This window comes from Pezoporus occidentalis, unplaced genomic scaffold, assembly GCF_034315485.1.
Source record: "Pezoporus occidentalis ecotype Australia unplaced genomic scaffold, CSIRO_AGI_Poc_V1 ctg18, whole genome shotgun sequence".
Lineage (NCBI taxonomy): Eukaryota > Metazoa > Chordata > Aves > Psittaciformes > Psittacidae > Pezoporus > Pezoporus occidentalis.
In genome coordinates this window covers 7380977-7395585 of record NW_026913640.1, presented here as the reverse complement: position 1 = coordinate 7395585, position 14609 = coordinate 7380977, and the positions used below count along the sequence as shown (strand labels likewise).

At 37.0% G+C, this 14609-nt stretch overlaps 1 protein-coding gene across 5 annotated transcripts in view; it reads left to right on the top strand.

The window, feature by feature from the left end:
• The window catches only part of SGCG (sarcoglycan gamma), a 126220-nt gene that overhangs the window by 22885 nt on the left and 88726 nt on the right, over positions 1 to 14609 (top strand). For all 5 annotated transcript variants that reach the window (XM_062615208.1, XM_062615206.1, XM_062615207.1 and 2 more), the window contains exon 2: positions 14043 to 14134. The gene's annotated coding sequence lies outside the window, so the exon portion shown is untranslated. The remainder of the gene's footprint in view (positions 1 to 14042; positions 14135 to 14609) is intronic.

The window sequence follows — 14609 nt, the reverse complement described above, 5'->3', positions numbered from 1 at the left end:
TTTTACATATTTTTGTTAATTCTTTGAATCAGTTGAAAATTGAATATGACGTGAACAACTTTTATCTCAAACGGAGTTCAACAGCTACTCATCAAATCAGATTTTAACCTGGAAAGTAAAATTTAGTTTATAGATAATACATAATTTACAATTTGGAAAACTTCAATGAACTTAAAAAAAAAATCTTTTCTAAGAACTTAAGTAGATCTCTAAGGGGACTGCTTGTTTTCTCATTATTTTCAAAAATAAAAAAAGTTGATGTCATACTGTAGCTATGTAGAGTTCTGGTGTTGCTTTAATTGTTGCTATGCTAGGACCTAGATTCTAGCTGTGTGCTGGCTAGCTATTGAGACAGTGAGAGAACTCTGGCAGGAGGATTGGTTTGGTACACCAGAACTTCAGTTTTTTTGCCCTAAACTTATCTGGGACTTCTGTGATTACCTGCTTCTACTTTATAGGTTGACGGCATTTCTTTCAGGCAGAACACCTGGCACATCCACAGTTTGCTCTGTTTGTGCTCTTTCTATTTCTTTAGGGCTGCTGTAAAGAAAATAGAAAACATGCAGCAATATACTGTAGCAGCCAAATTCTCTGTATTTCTGTAGTTTGAGTAATTTATTAAAGTTTTTAGTTTTAACTGCTTTGAAGTCTGTAAATTTTTCAAAGCATGCTAATTTGTAAAACTTCCTTTTGGAGTTTTTTTTAGTGTAAATTTTCAGTGACTTCATAAGCTTCCTTCCCTATAAAATCAATATCCTCCTTAATTTAATTATTCTTTAACTTATTAAGCAAAAAATTGAGGTTTTTACATAGTTTATGCAAAAGGCTGTTGTTTCTGATTATTAGCCTGGACTAACCAGTACAGTAAGATAGATAGATAGATAACATACTAGGCAGACTTTTGGTAATTTCACTCACAAAATTATATTCTGTATTTTTATTATTAGAATTATTTGTGATAAAAATTATCTGAACTGTTCTGTAGAAGTCAGGATTTTCTAATGACTGCAGACATTCTGCCTTAAAATAAATCTGTCTTTACTCTTAAGACTGAATGTTAGTTTCACAGCAGCTAAAAAGAAGCAAGATGACTAAGGCATCCACCTATACCGAAAACTTACAAATCAGTAGTACTTTTTCTGCACCAAGCACATTAAATATATATCTCAAAGTTTGAAAGTATTACTGGTTTTGAGGGAGCAACACAGAACCTTCACTGTGTTAATAACTGAAAATTACTGTTTCAGTAAGAAAAAAAAAAACACCCCACACCTCATTTATGCTTAGTTATCTTCTGGGAATGCTAAGTAAGTAAAAGGGTTGATTGTTTTTTGAGTTTTATTAAATTTAGTTCACAAGAAATTGACACACTATTAGCTGCCCTATGTGTCCATCTGTTTGTCTTGCTACTTTTTAGCTCATCTTGCTAATTGGGTCCTGGTTTAAACCCTATCGGGAAGTCAGCCACCCACTCTGTTCTTCCCCCCCCCCGCCCCCCCCCGCCCCTTCATCCCCCCACTCCCAGAGAGATGGGAAGGAGAATTGAAAGAATGTAGCTCCCAGGGGTTGAGATAAGAACAGTTCAATAACTACGGTATAACACAAATCACTACTGCTACCACCAACAATAATAATGATAAAGGAAATAACAAGGGAAGAGAATACAACACCTCACCACCCGCCGACCAATACCTCACCCCCACCCAGCAGTGCACGAGGCCTTCCGGCTAACTCCCAGTTACATCCTGGGCATGACGTGCTGTGGTGTGGAATACCTCTTTGGCTAGCTTGGGTCAGGTGTCCTGTCTCTGCTTCCTCCCAGCTTCCCCTCCTCCCGAGCAGAGCATGAGGCTCACAAAGTCCTTGGCCGGCCTAAACATTACTGAGCAGCAACTAAAAACATCGGTGTTATCAGCGCTGTTCCCAGGCTGAAAGTCAAAACCACAGCACTGCACCAGCTACTAGGAAGGAGAAAAATGACTGCTACTGCTGAACCCAGGACAGCTCTCCTCTGGATCTTTTCCCTGGGCCTACATAGAACAAGCAGTTCATTTTATATGGCATTTCCAGTAAGATCAATTGGAAAAAAGTGATTTTAAGGTAGTTATATTTTTCATAGGGGAATATAAGTAAACATGTTAATTTTAGTGTTGACTACGCATGGAAGTGGGACTGTGAATCTGTGGTTGTTGTATTTCTTAGTATGCCGTTTAAAAATTTATATAGCACCAAATATTTTGTCAATTATGTCAATTTTTTTTTAATTATAAATGGGTGTATAACACTCATGTGTAAGTAAATATGAATTACATTGACATATTTCCTGCATATTTTTTGGTAAGCCATAGAATAATTAACAGATGTGAATTACCTACTTGTCTTTACTAGTACAAGAAGAGGATTTAAAGTAGAGCTATTTTAGAATGTATAGCCCATATGCAAGTCATTGTTCCAAATGTTGATGATTGCTTGAAAAGAAAGCAAGCTATCCAGGGTATAGGCTTACTGTAAGAATATGCTAGAAGTAGAAATAATAATGCAAAATGAACAAACCCCACTGATGTAATCGATGAAACCATACTAACATACTTGGTGTATCTTTTTGAAAATGGTCTTACCAGATATGAACCAAACAGATAATTAAATGGAACGCAGTTATGTGAAAATTTAAATTCATGCTTACACTTACAGTTGCCAGTGATGCCACTGCAGTGTTCGAAGTACAAAAAATATAGCCTAATTCATGCACGTGTATCTGCAAGACTCTGGCTTGAGAATCCAGTTTTGTCACTGTGGGTAATCTGAAGTAAAACAGTGTAACAACTAAGGTTTTCTAATGAGCTTTAGACTTATTTAATGCATCTATTAAAACTGTTTAAAATTTCAGATGTGTGATATATGGTGTTTTGTCTGGCCTAAAGTGTAAGTATCAATGTGCAGTATGGATAGAGAGACCTGTTTGTTTTACTTAGGAAAAAAGATCTAATAGAATGCTTCAATTCTTAGAGGGCGCACACATAAACTACATGTTTTCTTTTTATTCATACTTTTTATTGAAACAGAGATAATATAGACTGGGTAATCAGAAATTGACTTCTTTAAAATCTATATGACAATGCCTACATATAATGCTTAGTGCAGACCCTTTCATGTATATGTCTGTATCCCAGTCCATGTCTGTTTGATTAAAATATACAGATATATAATACTGATCCTTATATGACTTGTTCATTTGAAGCCATGGTTTGAGGATTAACAAAGTATCTACCTAAGACTTCCCACACAGTTATCTCAGATTGTTTGAACATGAGTGAAGAAATACCATCGTCACCACCAGTTTTGTTAAGAGAAGGCAGCTGTTACTTGCTAGAGAACCACTGAGTGGCAATGAGAGGTGTATTAAATCTGTTCTCTTACAGTGAAATACAAGGGAAAAAATAGGAGATCGTTGCAATGTATGAGGATATAAAATGCTACTTGAGCAAAGAGATGATACAATTAAATACAGAAGAATCTCTCTTTATTGGTCTCTCCTATAGAGGTCACATTGTAAGATTAAATGAGTGTACTGATTTCCTGTATCATCTTTGGGAACTTGTTACTGCAAAATGCTCAGTGTGTGCTGAACTGACTTGTTGCTCACAGCTAGTTTTCCAAATCATGGAATCATAGCAGAATCATAGTATGGTTTGGGTTGGAAGGGACCTTAAAGCTCATCTAATTCAACCTTCTTTGCCATGGGCAAGGGCGCATTCCAGTAGACCAGATTGCTCAAGGCCCTGTCCAGCCTGGCCTTGAACAATTCTAGGGATGGGACATCCACGACTTCTCTGAGCAATTTGTTCCAGTGTCTCACCACCCTCACAGAAAAGAAATTCTTCCTCATATCTCCTCTAAATCTCCCCTCTTTCAGGTTTAAATGCCATGTTCCTTAACTTGTAATTTCCATGTTAAGCATTAAGAGCAGAAGAGAGATCTGCCTATAGCAGATGTGCTGCTGAAACAGCAACCTCAGAACATTCCTTCTTTGTTCAGGGTCTGTCTCTTGCAGCAGTGAGATTATCTCCATTAGTCCATCTCAGAATAACTTTCCTACAGTACTTTTCCATCTGCTCTTGTCCTGGTCTCTCAGTACATGGCCTTCACATGAAGCATCATTAAAATCTGCCCAAAGAACTGAAGAACTTTCCTAGCAACAGTCCAAACACATTTTCATTTGACTCCTTCCAAACAGTTTCTGAATACGTAACAAGAAGGTGAGTCATTGTCTTCACATTTTCAGTCACTTGGCTATTCATGTCACTGCAGGAAGAGTATTCCAGTGTGCTGCCGGATGCTGAATATCACAGATGCAACACTCAGCTTTGTTTTCCCTGACTTCACAGTCTTCAGCTAATGAAGTGCCAATCCCTCCATGATTCAGTCTTAAAAATTTAAGAATACAAGTATCCAAAAATACGTATCTTCCTGTACCATTCTCTGGAGAAAACCTGAATATAATATTGGCCAGAATTTTTCTTCCTGAAATTTCAATAGCCTGAAAGAACACCATCTCTTTTGTTTGCTCGCTCCTGTGGCAACCAGTAGAGACTTGCAGGGGAATTCTGGAGGATAACTATATATAGTGTCACATGCACCCACATATGTATCAGACTATATGTCTGTTTTTAAAATGCAGCTTCATTCATTATTTTTTCTTCTTTTAGGGATATGTTATAGAAGGCAGCCAAGGAGTATTAAATTGTATAAAAAAGCAGAACTGCTAGCTAGTGTTAGTAAACAAATATGTCCTTGACTTTAGAAAAAGCTTAAAATCTAAGCACATCAAGCACAGTTAATCAGGAAATAGAAGTATGTGAAGGATCTACTACAGCTGGTTTGAGAATATAAAGTGTCTGGTATTGATTTTTTTATTTTATATTTTCTTTTTTTTTTTTTTGTCAAGCCCAGAATCAAATTCTAAGGATTCTCTGAGGCAGGTAAAATCAGTAAATTGTAAAGTGTAACAACCAAAATTAACAAAAAAAAACCCCAAAGATACATCAGGGATACTTCCTTAGAAAATGCTACAAACAGTATGGGTAGTTGTACTGGGTGTACAGGTAATTTTACTGTGAATAAAAGGGGCCATTCTGTTTTGTACAATGGCTGACAAGGACAACACGCTTTTACACTGATTTCAGTGCTTACCTGCTCTGATGGATTAATAAAACTATAACAGAGTAGGTCAGGGGCTGTCAGACACCTTTATCTTAAGGAATGGTTGGTAGATTTCTGGAAGCTGTTTCCTGGTTGAGGGGCTGATCTGTGACTTGGCTTTATATTTGGTACTGCAACTGTTCTCTAGCAGCTGAGGGACTGGGTGTTTGACTGCACAGCTAAGAACGGCCTGCCCATGTAGTGTAGTTGTCCAGGCAGTAATGAGATGATCATACAAAGTAGGATGCAGCTGTTCTCACTTTAGCTGGTACAAAGCCAGGTAAGTGTGAGGAGTAAAGAGGTGAAGTAAAATGTTCTTAATAAATAACAGCGAAAAGGACTTTCAATCATAACTTCTGTTACTTTGACTGGTATTTCATTATGAATCATAAGTTCAGTAAAGAAGAAACTTAGGCATTTGTTGATAACGTTTATTACTAAAATCAAACTAATTGTCTCCTGTTTTGCACAGTAAGAGCAGCCAAGTAGAGGCTACTTCATTTCGTTGCCTGTTTATATAATTGGCTTTTCTTTACTTTTTTCAGAATAGCCTGTCAGAATGGGATGCCAGATTATAATAAACATTGCTCCAGCTAGTGTTCCAGAAAAAATGTTAGGTGTGCTTTTTTGTTTGTTTAATTCAGCTCTTTATTTTTCCCAGTATATTCTAACTTTGCTTAATAAGACAGGGTGACAGATTTTTAAAGGCTGTCAAAATTACTGATTTATGTCTGTCAATCTTAAGACAACAGTTTTACTATGTTTACTCTGCTTGCTGTGGTTGCCCACAGCTTAGCTTCATGGATAACCCTTCAAAATAATAGGTAATTACACTATTCCCATACCTAATTTATGCATTTCAATCAAACAAGAAATAGGTTATAGTCTATTCCCTAGTTGATTATAGCTTCTTCTATATTAAAAGGGCTACACTTACAATTTACTTGCTTATGCCAGATGGCAAGTTCCTAATTAAATACACTTCTCATATGCCTAATTTTTCTGCATGCATTTTGGCAAAGCTAAAATCTCAGTAGAGTCAACAGATTGTTGGGGTATATTATTAAAATTAATAATTGTTATTTTTACAGTCTTTGTAGTGAATGTGAGCTCAAAAAAGATCTAATGGATCAAGGGTTATGACTTGACCTTGGTACTAAGGTTTTATTTCTATACAAGTTCAGAATTTCAAAACAGCTTCTTAAAGATTATTTCCTGTACATTTTTATTCTTGCTCTTTAAAGGCTGAGTTTCTTCCACAGAAGGCTGGAGCACAAATTGCTATTTTATTTTGGTGGTTGGTGAGAAAAATTGTTTGTCCTTTTTCTGCTTCCTTACCATGGGCCTTCTTTTTGTCTTTCTGTAACACCAGAAGGGGTAAAAACTCCTGAAGATCTCAGCTAAATGCTGAGCTTCTATCATATCCCTGATGAGCACAATCATCTTGATCCAGAAAACTGACTCTGAATTAAGTACATCAGTCTGGCATTCTTAAATATGGTTCAGTACAGACTGTCCATGGAGTGAACTTAAAACTATGATCAATTAAATTATATTTTTAAATGGAAATGCATTTTGTTAACCAAAGATTGCCTAAGCATTAAAGGTGAGGAATTCTTTCTATGAACCGTTGTGTTGAGTTGGCTCTGTACCTGTGTGGTGCAGGTCTAAACTGACCTTAGCGGTTTAGAAGTGAGGGGCTTGGACTCAATTCCAGAGTGAAAAATGGAAACACTAGAAAACACAATATACTTCTAGTTTCCAAAACAATAGCTAATGTGTATGTGGTTTAGGCTGCTTTACTTTATAGCACTAAAAACGCTTTTTATTGTGCCATTTCTCCCCCAGCCTATTGTTGGTATTTTAAAATGCTAAGGCTTTTTTCCCTGACATTCTTTTAGTGAGTCATAGGGTGTAGTATGATTGAGTGCAAAATTAGGATTAATCTAGTTCAGAAGAGTTTTACAATGGCCACTTGTGAAATGGTGTCGTGGTTTAAACCCTAGCCAGACAGCTTGTTCACTCACTCCCAGTGAGTGGTGCCGGGCTGAAAGCAATCGAGGCCCCCCACCCAGGGCTCTCCCCTTCCCCGCTCCTGGAGGGATGGGGAGGAGGATCGAAAGAGTGCAACTCCCACGGGTTGAGACAAGAACAGTCCAGCAACCAATGTACAACACAAATCACCACCACTACCACCAATGACAACAACAATAAGAGAAAATAACAAGGGAAGAGAACGCAATACCACCCGCCGAGAAAAACAAGTCTGACCCAGAAGCCTGTGTCCTTCCGGGTGACTCCCAGTTACCCCCCACCCCGGGCATGATGTGCTATGGTATGGAATACCTCTTTGGCTAGCCTGGGTCAGGCGCCCCGTCTCTGCTTCCTCACAGCTTCCCCTCCTCCCTGGCAGAGCATGAGCCTCACAAAGTCCTTGGTTAGGGTAAACATCACTTAGCAACAACTGAAAACATCGGCTTCACCAACACTGTTCCCAGGCTGGAAGTCAAAACACAGCACTGCACCACAGCTACCAAGAAGGAGAAAAATTGACTGCTACTGCTGAACCCAGGACAAATGGAAAATGGTTAATCATTTTGTGTTTTATAGCATAACTTAAAGGAAAAGTAAAATACTTTGGGAACACGGCTTTTTCTTGGCTACCCAAAAAAAACCACAGGATAATCGATATTGAGCAAAAGCTTTCCTTACACACTCTGCAAGAAATGTTTTTATGCAGTAACAGGGGAAATAGGTCTGATTTCAGAGAACACATAATACAGTTACAGTGTGCCATATATTGTGCAAACTGCTGAAGGAAAATGTATCCTTTTGTCCATTAGCTAATTCTTTCTACTGCATACAATGCTAATGTAAACATAGGTGGATAAGGTAGACTGTGTAACTTTGGGGCTTTTTGTTTTTCTTACCTGCTGTGTTCCATCAGTAAGAGTGAGTGAATCAGGTAAGACCTCATGGAAGCAGAGGAGGTTGTTCATTGCTTAAGAACATTGAAAAATACTCCAGAAAATATGATTTCAGAAAACACGAGTAAAAAGGCAAGAGAGAAACCCAGCAAGGGTCTAGGAGCCTGCAGCTCCAGGGTAGCACTCAAGAGGAGAAATTGCTGCAAAGGCCATAGTGCTGCAAGTAAGAATTCACCAATAAAATAGAAACCTCCTTGATTCTGGAGGAAACTTTAGAGCTTTCTGCAACTCATAAAATTAATGAGGGGAAAGACATCAGGTCTGAAAGCAGGGATTGTCTTTGAGTAAGGATTCTCTTTGAACAAAGAGAAATGAGCAGAAAATTACCTGTTTATAAACTTTTTTCTATTTATCATGTGCCTTTACCTGGCTGCTTCCAGGCTTTCTATTTAAAAATAAATACATAGATACTTTATAGTGTTACTGACTTTGAAGAGTTCACTGAAAGCAGAAGTTTTAAGCAGATCCACTTGAAAGTTCTGTTTTATGTATGTAAATATAAAGACAAAGTATTTAGAAATAGATTATGTAAACTCATGTAACTTTCTTATACATGTGAAGCCTTAATTATTCCTGTTTTACTGTTACACTGAGTATTCATGACAACATATGAACATAAGCAGTCATATGAAATTAAAATATTTAAAACTTTTATTGTTAAATAAAATTTGGAAAATAGCTTTTGTGTATGCTTGTTTTGCTCAGTCATTGGTTTTACTAACATCCTCATTTCTCTTGGAGCAAGATTTAATTAGGTAAATAACCACATCTTACATATGAGCTGAAATACACCTGTGAATTAACGCCTCCTTCAGTTTTACTTTTTCTTCTGTTTTCTTCTGTTAGCTTTTAAACTGTAGTTAATTTTTGGAAGTACTTCTGAGAATTTGGAAGCTGAACCTGTGCAACAGAAGAAATTAAAGAAGTCCTAAAGTTCTCTTTAGGACTCATAACAAATTTTTAAGAATCTACTAATTTAATTTATATGAGCTAAAAAGCCAGTCTTACTCACTCTTTCTGTTTGAGCCTCCATGCTGGTCTGTAGTATGACCATCCCACAATAACTTTCTCCAGTTAACAGGGATAAAACACTTGATAAACTATCGTGTATTAACACTGTATCATTTTCTCGTAAATATTTAACTAGTGTTCCATCTTTTTATCAGTTATCAATGACTGCAGGTTTAAGAAAGTTAAGCTAACGCATGTTCTTCTTATGGTAATAACTGAATAGTCATTTGCTCCAAATATATAATTGCAATCCACTAACACTTTCTGTGCACTTAGTCTGTCAGGGAATGAGCTCTGAAACCGTGATTTCTGTTATCATGAGCTGGCCCCTGGGCCAATGTAATTTTCATATTTCCACTTCTTTTTTCCTTTCCCTCTCATGCTGCCATTCTTTTGGGGAAGATGCATGGCTACTACTAAATAAAAAATTATTCTAACTAATGAACTTAGTGAATCACAGATTTTAAACAGTTTTAGATGCTTTTACATGTTTTTTATTTCAGGTACAGATTAGATATAATTGTTTTATTACGTCAGAATTATGTTACTGAAAAAAACATTGAATCATAAAAGAAAATGGGGGGCTTTTATGTATCTCGCGATCAGCTATACTTCTGATATATCTGTGAATAGGAAAGGAAACAAGAAAAATGAAAGGAGGTAAAATAGGAAGAAAACAAAAGAAAGTTGTAAACTCATCATATTCTTTAGGGTTTGTATTTGTACCAACCTTTTTGCAATATGAGAATATGGGTACAGATGCAGAGCTTCCAAGACCAATGAAACCTATTCTACCATGGCAGGCTTTCTGTTTTATATGGCCACCTATACTGGGCAACTGTCATATGTTTCACTTGAATTCTTTAGAGTTCAGATATCTTATGGCAGAAGACCGGATTATCCTGCTCTGGACATTTAGTGAGTTTGGAGTTTTTGCTTTTGCTCTTAGTAAAGGACAAGTGATGTAAAAGGAAATTATATGACCAAAGAACATGAAACATGGTTCTCTGTTGATTGTCAGTATTGTTGGCATCTGCTGTAGAGGTGATTTGACTTACTGTACAGAATACAACTGTAAATACACTAGTCTCCTGTCACATCTATTCCGTTCAGCTGTCTGCAAAGATGAGGCTGAGTACAGCAGTGAGTACAAAGTACACACGTAGCTTTTCACTTGCTGCCTCACTACTTAACCTCTTTAAACAATCATACAGAATTAAACACACAGACATTAAGTGTTTTTTAATCAAATTGAAGATGCAGTCCAAGCAGAAGACCACATCTAACATAACACCCTCCAAAAAAACCACAACTAGCCCTCTGTGACAGTTTGAATCTGTTATACAAATTCATTTGTGCCTGTGTTAATTTGAAGAGAGAGAAATAGAGTAGAGCAGGTGAACAGGAGGTGAAAAATGTTTCTGTTCTGGAGCCACTGAACATACTGGGGAGTCGAGTCATAGAATCATAGAATAGTTAGGGTTGGAAAGGACCTTAAGGTCATCTAGTTCCAACCCCCCTGCCATGGGCAGTCACACCTTGCATTAAACCATGTCACTCAAGACTCTGTCCAACCTGGCCTTAAACACTGCCAGGGATGGAGCATTCACAGCTTCCTTGGGCAACCCATTCCAGTGCCTCACCACCCTCACAGTAAAGAACTTCTTCCTTATATCAAACCTAAACTTCCCGTTTAAGTTTTAACCCGTTACCCCTTGTCCTATCACTACAGTCCCTAATGAAGTCCCTCCCCTTCATCATTGTACGCCCCAGGTGATGAAATGTGGCAAAAAAGAAGGATAGAGGAGTGTGGCAGTAAGGAACTCGGAGATAAAAGCTAAAGCAGAGATTGAAATACTGCTAGGATGATCATGCAATAGGTCCACAGCCAGCTGTTCACGCTCACAGAGGGAAAGAATTCCTAGAAACCAGACAGAAGGACCTGCTGTGTACTGACACGCTGGGCAGCTGGATACTTATTTGTAAGTCCTTTCATTTTTGTCCTGTCTTGCATAGTTATTTTCAGATTTCAGGTTTAGTTTATTCTTGTTCTTAGTTTCAAAGCTGTTTTGAGCCTCCTTATACATACCGTGTAATGAAATAGAGTAGGCAGATCTCCCTTAAAGCCTTGTATGTCTGGGGGTCCTGTATTTATATTCTAGAAGGTTCCTCTTGGAGTATTTTCCCCCATTTAACTATTTAAAGCAATTACATTTTTATAGCTTTAATATGTGCAACAGTAACTTTCCAATGTTTCTTTCTATTTATATGTGAACACATGAAGTATTCCTTTGGCTCACTGTTTTGTTCAGGTTTAGAAGCTGACATCCCTTTCTAAATACTCACTATAGCCCTGTTCTTAGGAAGGGGCAAGTCTTGCTGTCGTATCCCTTACAAATTTAAAAGGCACCTCAGACATAGCCAACTCAAAAAACTTTGGAGGGAAATACCAAAAAAAAAGCATTTCCAACAGTTCTTGTCTCATATCATATTAGAGCCGCTAACAGCAGTGGGAAGTCAGGAAAACTGGAAGAATCTCTTTTGAAAATACAATTTTTCTGTTGCATCATTATTCAAACTCACACAGTTTGATATGCACAGGAGCAAGAATGGAGAAGACCTGGGCATTTCCCCTCAGTTCTTGGAAGTCCAGGATGTCTAGTAACTAATTACTTTTTATATTTTCTGACCATTAATAAAATTGCCCCACACTTTAATTGCTTGAGAATTTGGTTGGTTCAGGTTTTGCATTCAGTAATTCTAATAGGTATATATTTGTATGTGATTTTAAGGTTTTTTTTTTTTGCATTTGGTAATTCTAGAACGTATTTATTTTCCTGTGAATTTTACTTTTTTCCTAAAGTACGTGCCATTTTATCATGAATATAAATTGGTTTTACTGTACTACTTCACCTTTATGAACCTTCATGAAGTTATGTTTTAACAGAATCATAGAATAGAATCATAGAATAGTTAGGGTTGGAAAGGACCTTAAGGTCATCAAGTTCCACTCCCCCTGCCATGGGCAGGGAAACCTCACATTAAACCATGTCACCGAGGACTCCCTCTAACCTGGCCTTGAACACTGCCAGGAATGGAGCATTCACAGCTTTCTTGGGCAACCCGTAGTATTTCATATGGCAAAATTTCTATTTCATATGGAGTTCTAATCCATGCAACCGAATTTTAGCTATATTTAGTGTTTGCCATATAGAGTTGTTTAGCAACTATTATTTAACTTCATTATTAGCTATCTCTTGCAATGCAATTTTGGGGATACAGGAGGCTTGGGGTATCTTTCTTGTTTTTCTGAGGAGGGGACACCACTGGCTGACTAATTTTAGGCCACAAAGAGGAAAATACTGCAAAAGAAGTCAAAAGCATGATTCCAGTACTAGCCAAGATATTCTTTTGAATGCACAGATAATCTAAGAATCTATTTCCTGACTTCAGTATATAAGCCTCTATGGAAACATACTGTCTTTTGACAAGTAGTGGAAATCTAACATTAAATTTTCTATTTATTAATTGCTGATCTCTTCTCACTGGTATCCAGTGACAGGACATACAGGAGTAGTTCAAAGCTGCACCACAGGAGGTTGACTCGACATTAGGAAGCATTTATATAATGAGTGGTCCAACACTGTAACAGGCTTCTTAGAGAGGTGGTCAGTGCCTCAGGCATGTCAGTGTTTAAGAGGCATTCGGACAGTGCCCTTAAGAACATGCTTTAACTTTTGATCAGCCCTGAATTGGTCAGGTTGTTGCACTAGGTGATCACTGTAGGTCCTTCCAACTGCCATTATTCCAAAATAAAGCTAAAATTTCTGATTATTATTAATGGTAGAATTCTTGTGTAGTAGTTTATCTCAAAGATAAAATCTGTTTTCTGTAGAGGCCAGAATATTCTTCTTTTGCCCTAGATACCCTTTGCTTAGAAAATCCTTAGCACACTCTTTAAAAACATCACGGGCTTAAAAAATATCTAAGTTAGAGAAGTTAATACAGGTACGACCAAATAGATTCTGTGTCTGTTTTAGACAAATTAGTTAAACTGGTATGTGATTGTCGCTGTTGTCTCCATGTTGTGTTGTCTTGTACTTTGAGGTATAAACAGATGTTCTTGAAATCTTGTAGGTATACACAGAATTTTTTTATAACATTCTTGATATTTTGCTCTAAAGAAGGGTGAAATCTTTTAATGGCAAAATATTCAAACCACAATTTACCTATCTTTTTCATTATTTCTTTTATAGTTTAAGTTTGCAAGTACTTCTAGTTAGTAAAATGCTGTTATGAATGGGCTCCGACAATGTGGAAAATAAATGTGTTTGCTTAGTTACCTTTCTAGGACTAAGTCATCACTCACTGACTTTCAAAACCCAATTGAAAAGGAGGTTGGCAAGTTTTGGTGAGGAATGGGACATCAGCATTTTTGAACTGTGAAGAGAATTACTTGACTGAGAGAAAGACTTAGTTTTTGTAGAAATGCAGTGAAACCCCATAACTGAAGTCCTTGTCCATTGTACTACTGCATCCTAATGCTAGGTGGAATTTTAACATTGCAACAGAAATCTTTTATATTATTTTTCACAGATTTTTGGCTAAAGCTGATATCTCATTTACTCTAAGCCATGCTGTAATGAGCATTTGCAGTCCAAACAAGCATTGGGTGTCCAGTATTTCATTTTTGTCTTGCAGTTTTAATCTCAGTGCATTTTGCTCCATTACTTGTAAGATGTCAGTTAAAAATTAAAAGAGGGCAATTCAAGAATGTTTCTTGGCTTTTCCAAAATTCATGAATAATTTTTTCCTTTCTCTTTTCCATTCTTTGCATTTATACAGGAAGACAGCTGCCTTCAGATGATCCAGAACTCACTGACAGTTTCTCTTGCTTCAGTCCTACTTCATGAGAACTTCAGAAGATACTAACTGAGGTATTTATTTGTTCTTTTCACTTTTAGAATTTCTACTTTGCAGCTATTAGATTGGTAGAAGAGCACATATAAAAGACACAATGAATTTAGACCAGGAAGAGTAACCATGAAAGGAAAATAACACGAAAGTTCTGTCAGTAAGGAGACCTGCTGGGTCTAATCTCTTGGGTCTAATCTAATCTCTTTCTGTAGCTGGACACTGTGTTAGTTGAATTTTTAATAAAAATAAAATAATTTAAAATATGCCAAACGGAAACATATTAAAATGCAGTTAAAGTGTTGCTTTTGGGGGGGGGGGGGGGTGTCTATTGAGTTTTATCTGATTCTCTGTATTTCTCCAAGAATGGATGAAATATTTTGCAGGAAATCCCTGAACATGAATGTTCAGTCATCTAAATAATGACTAAATAACAAAGCCTTCTAAACTATGAAGCCTTCTAAACTATCTGGCATTTATAGGTTTCTTTCTCTAATA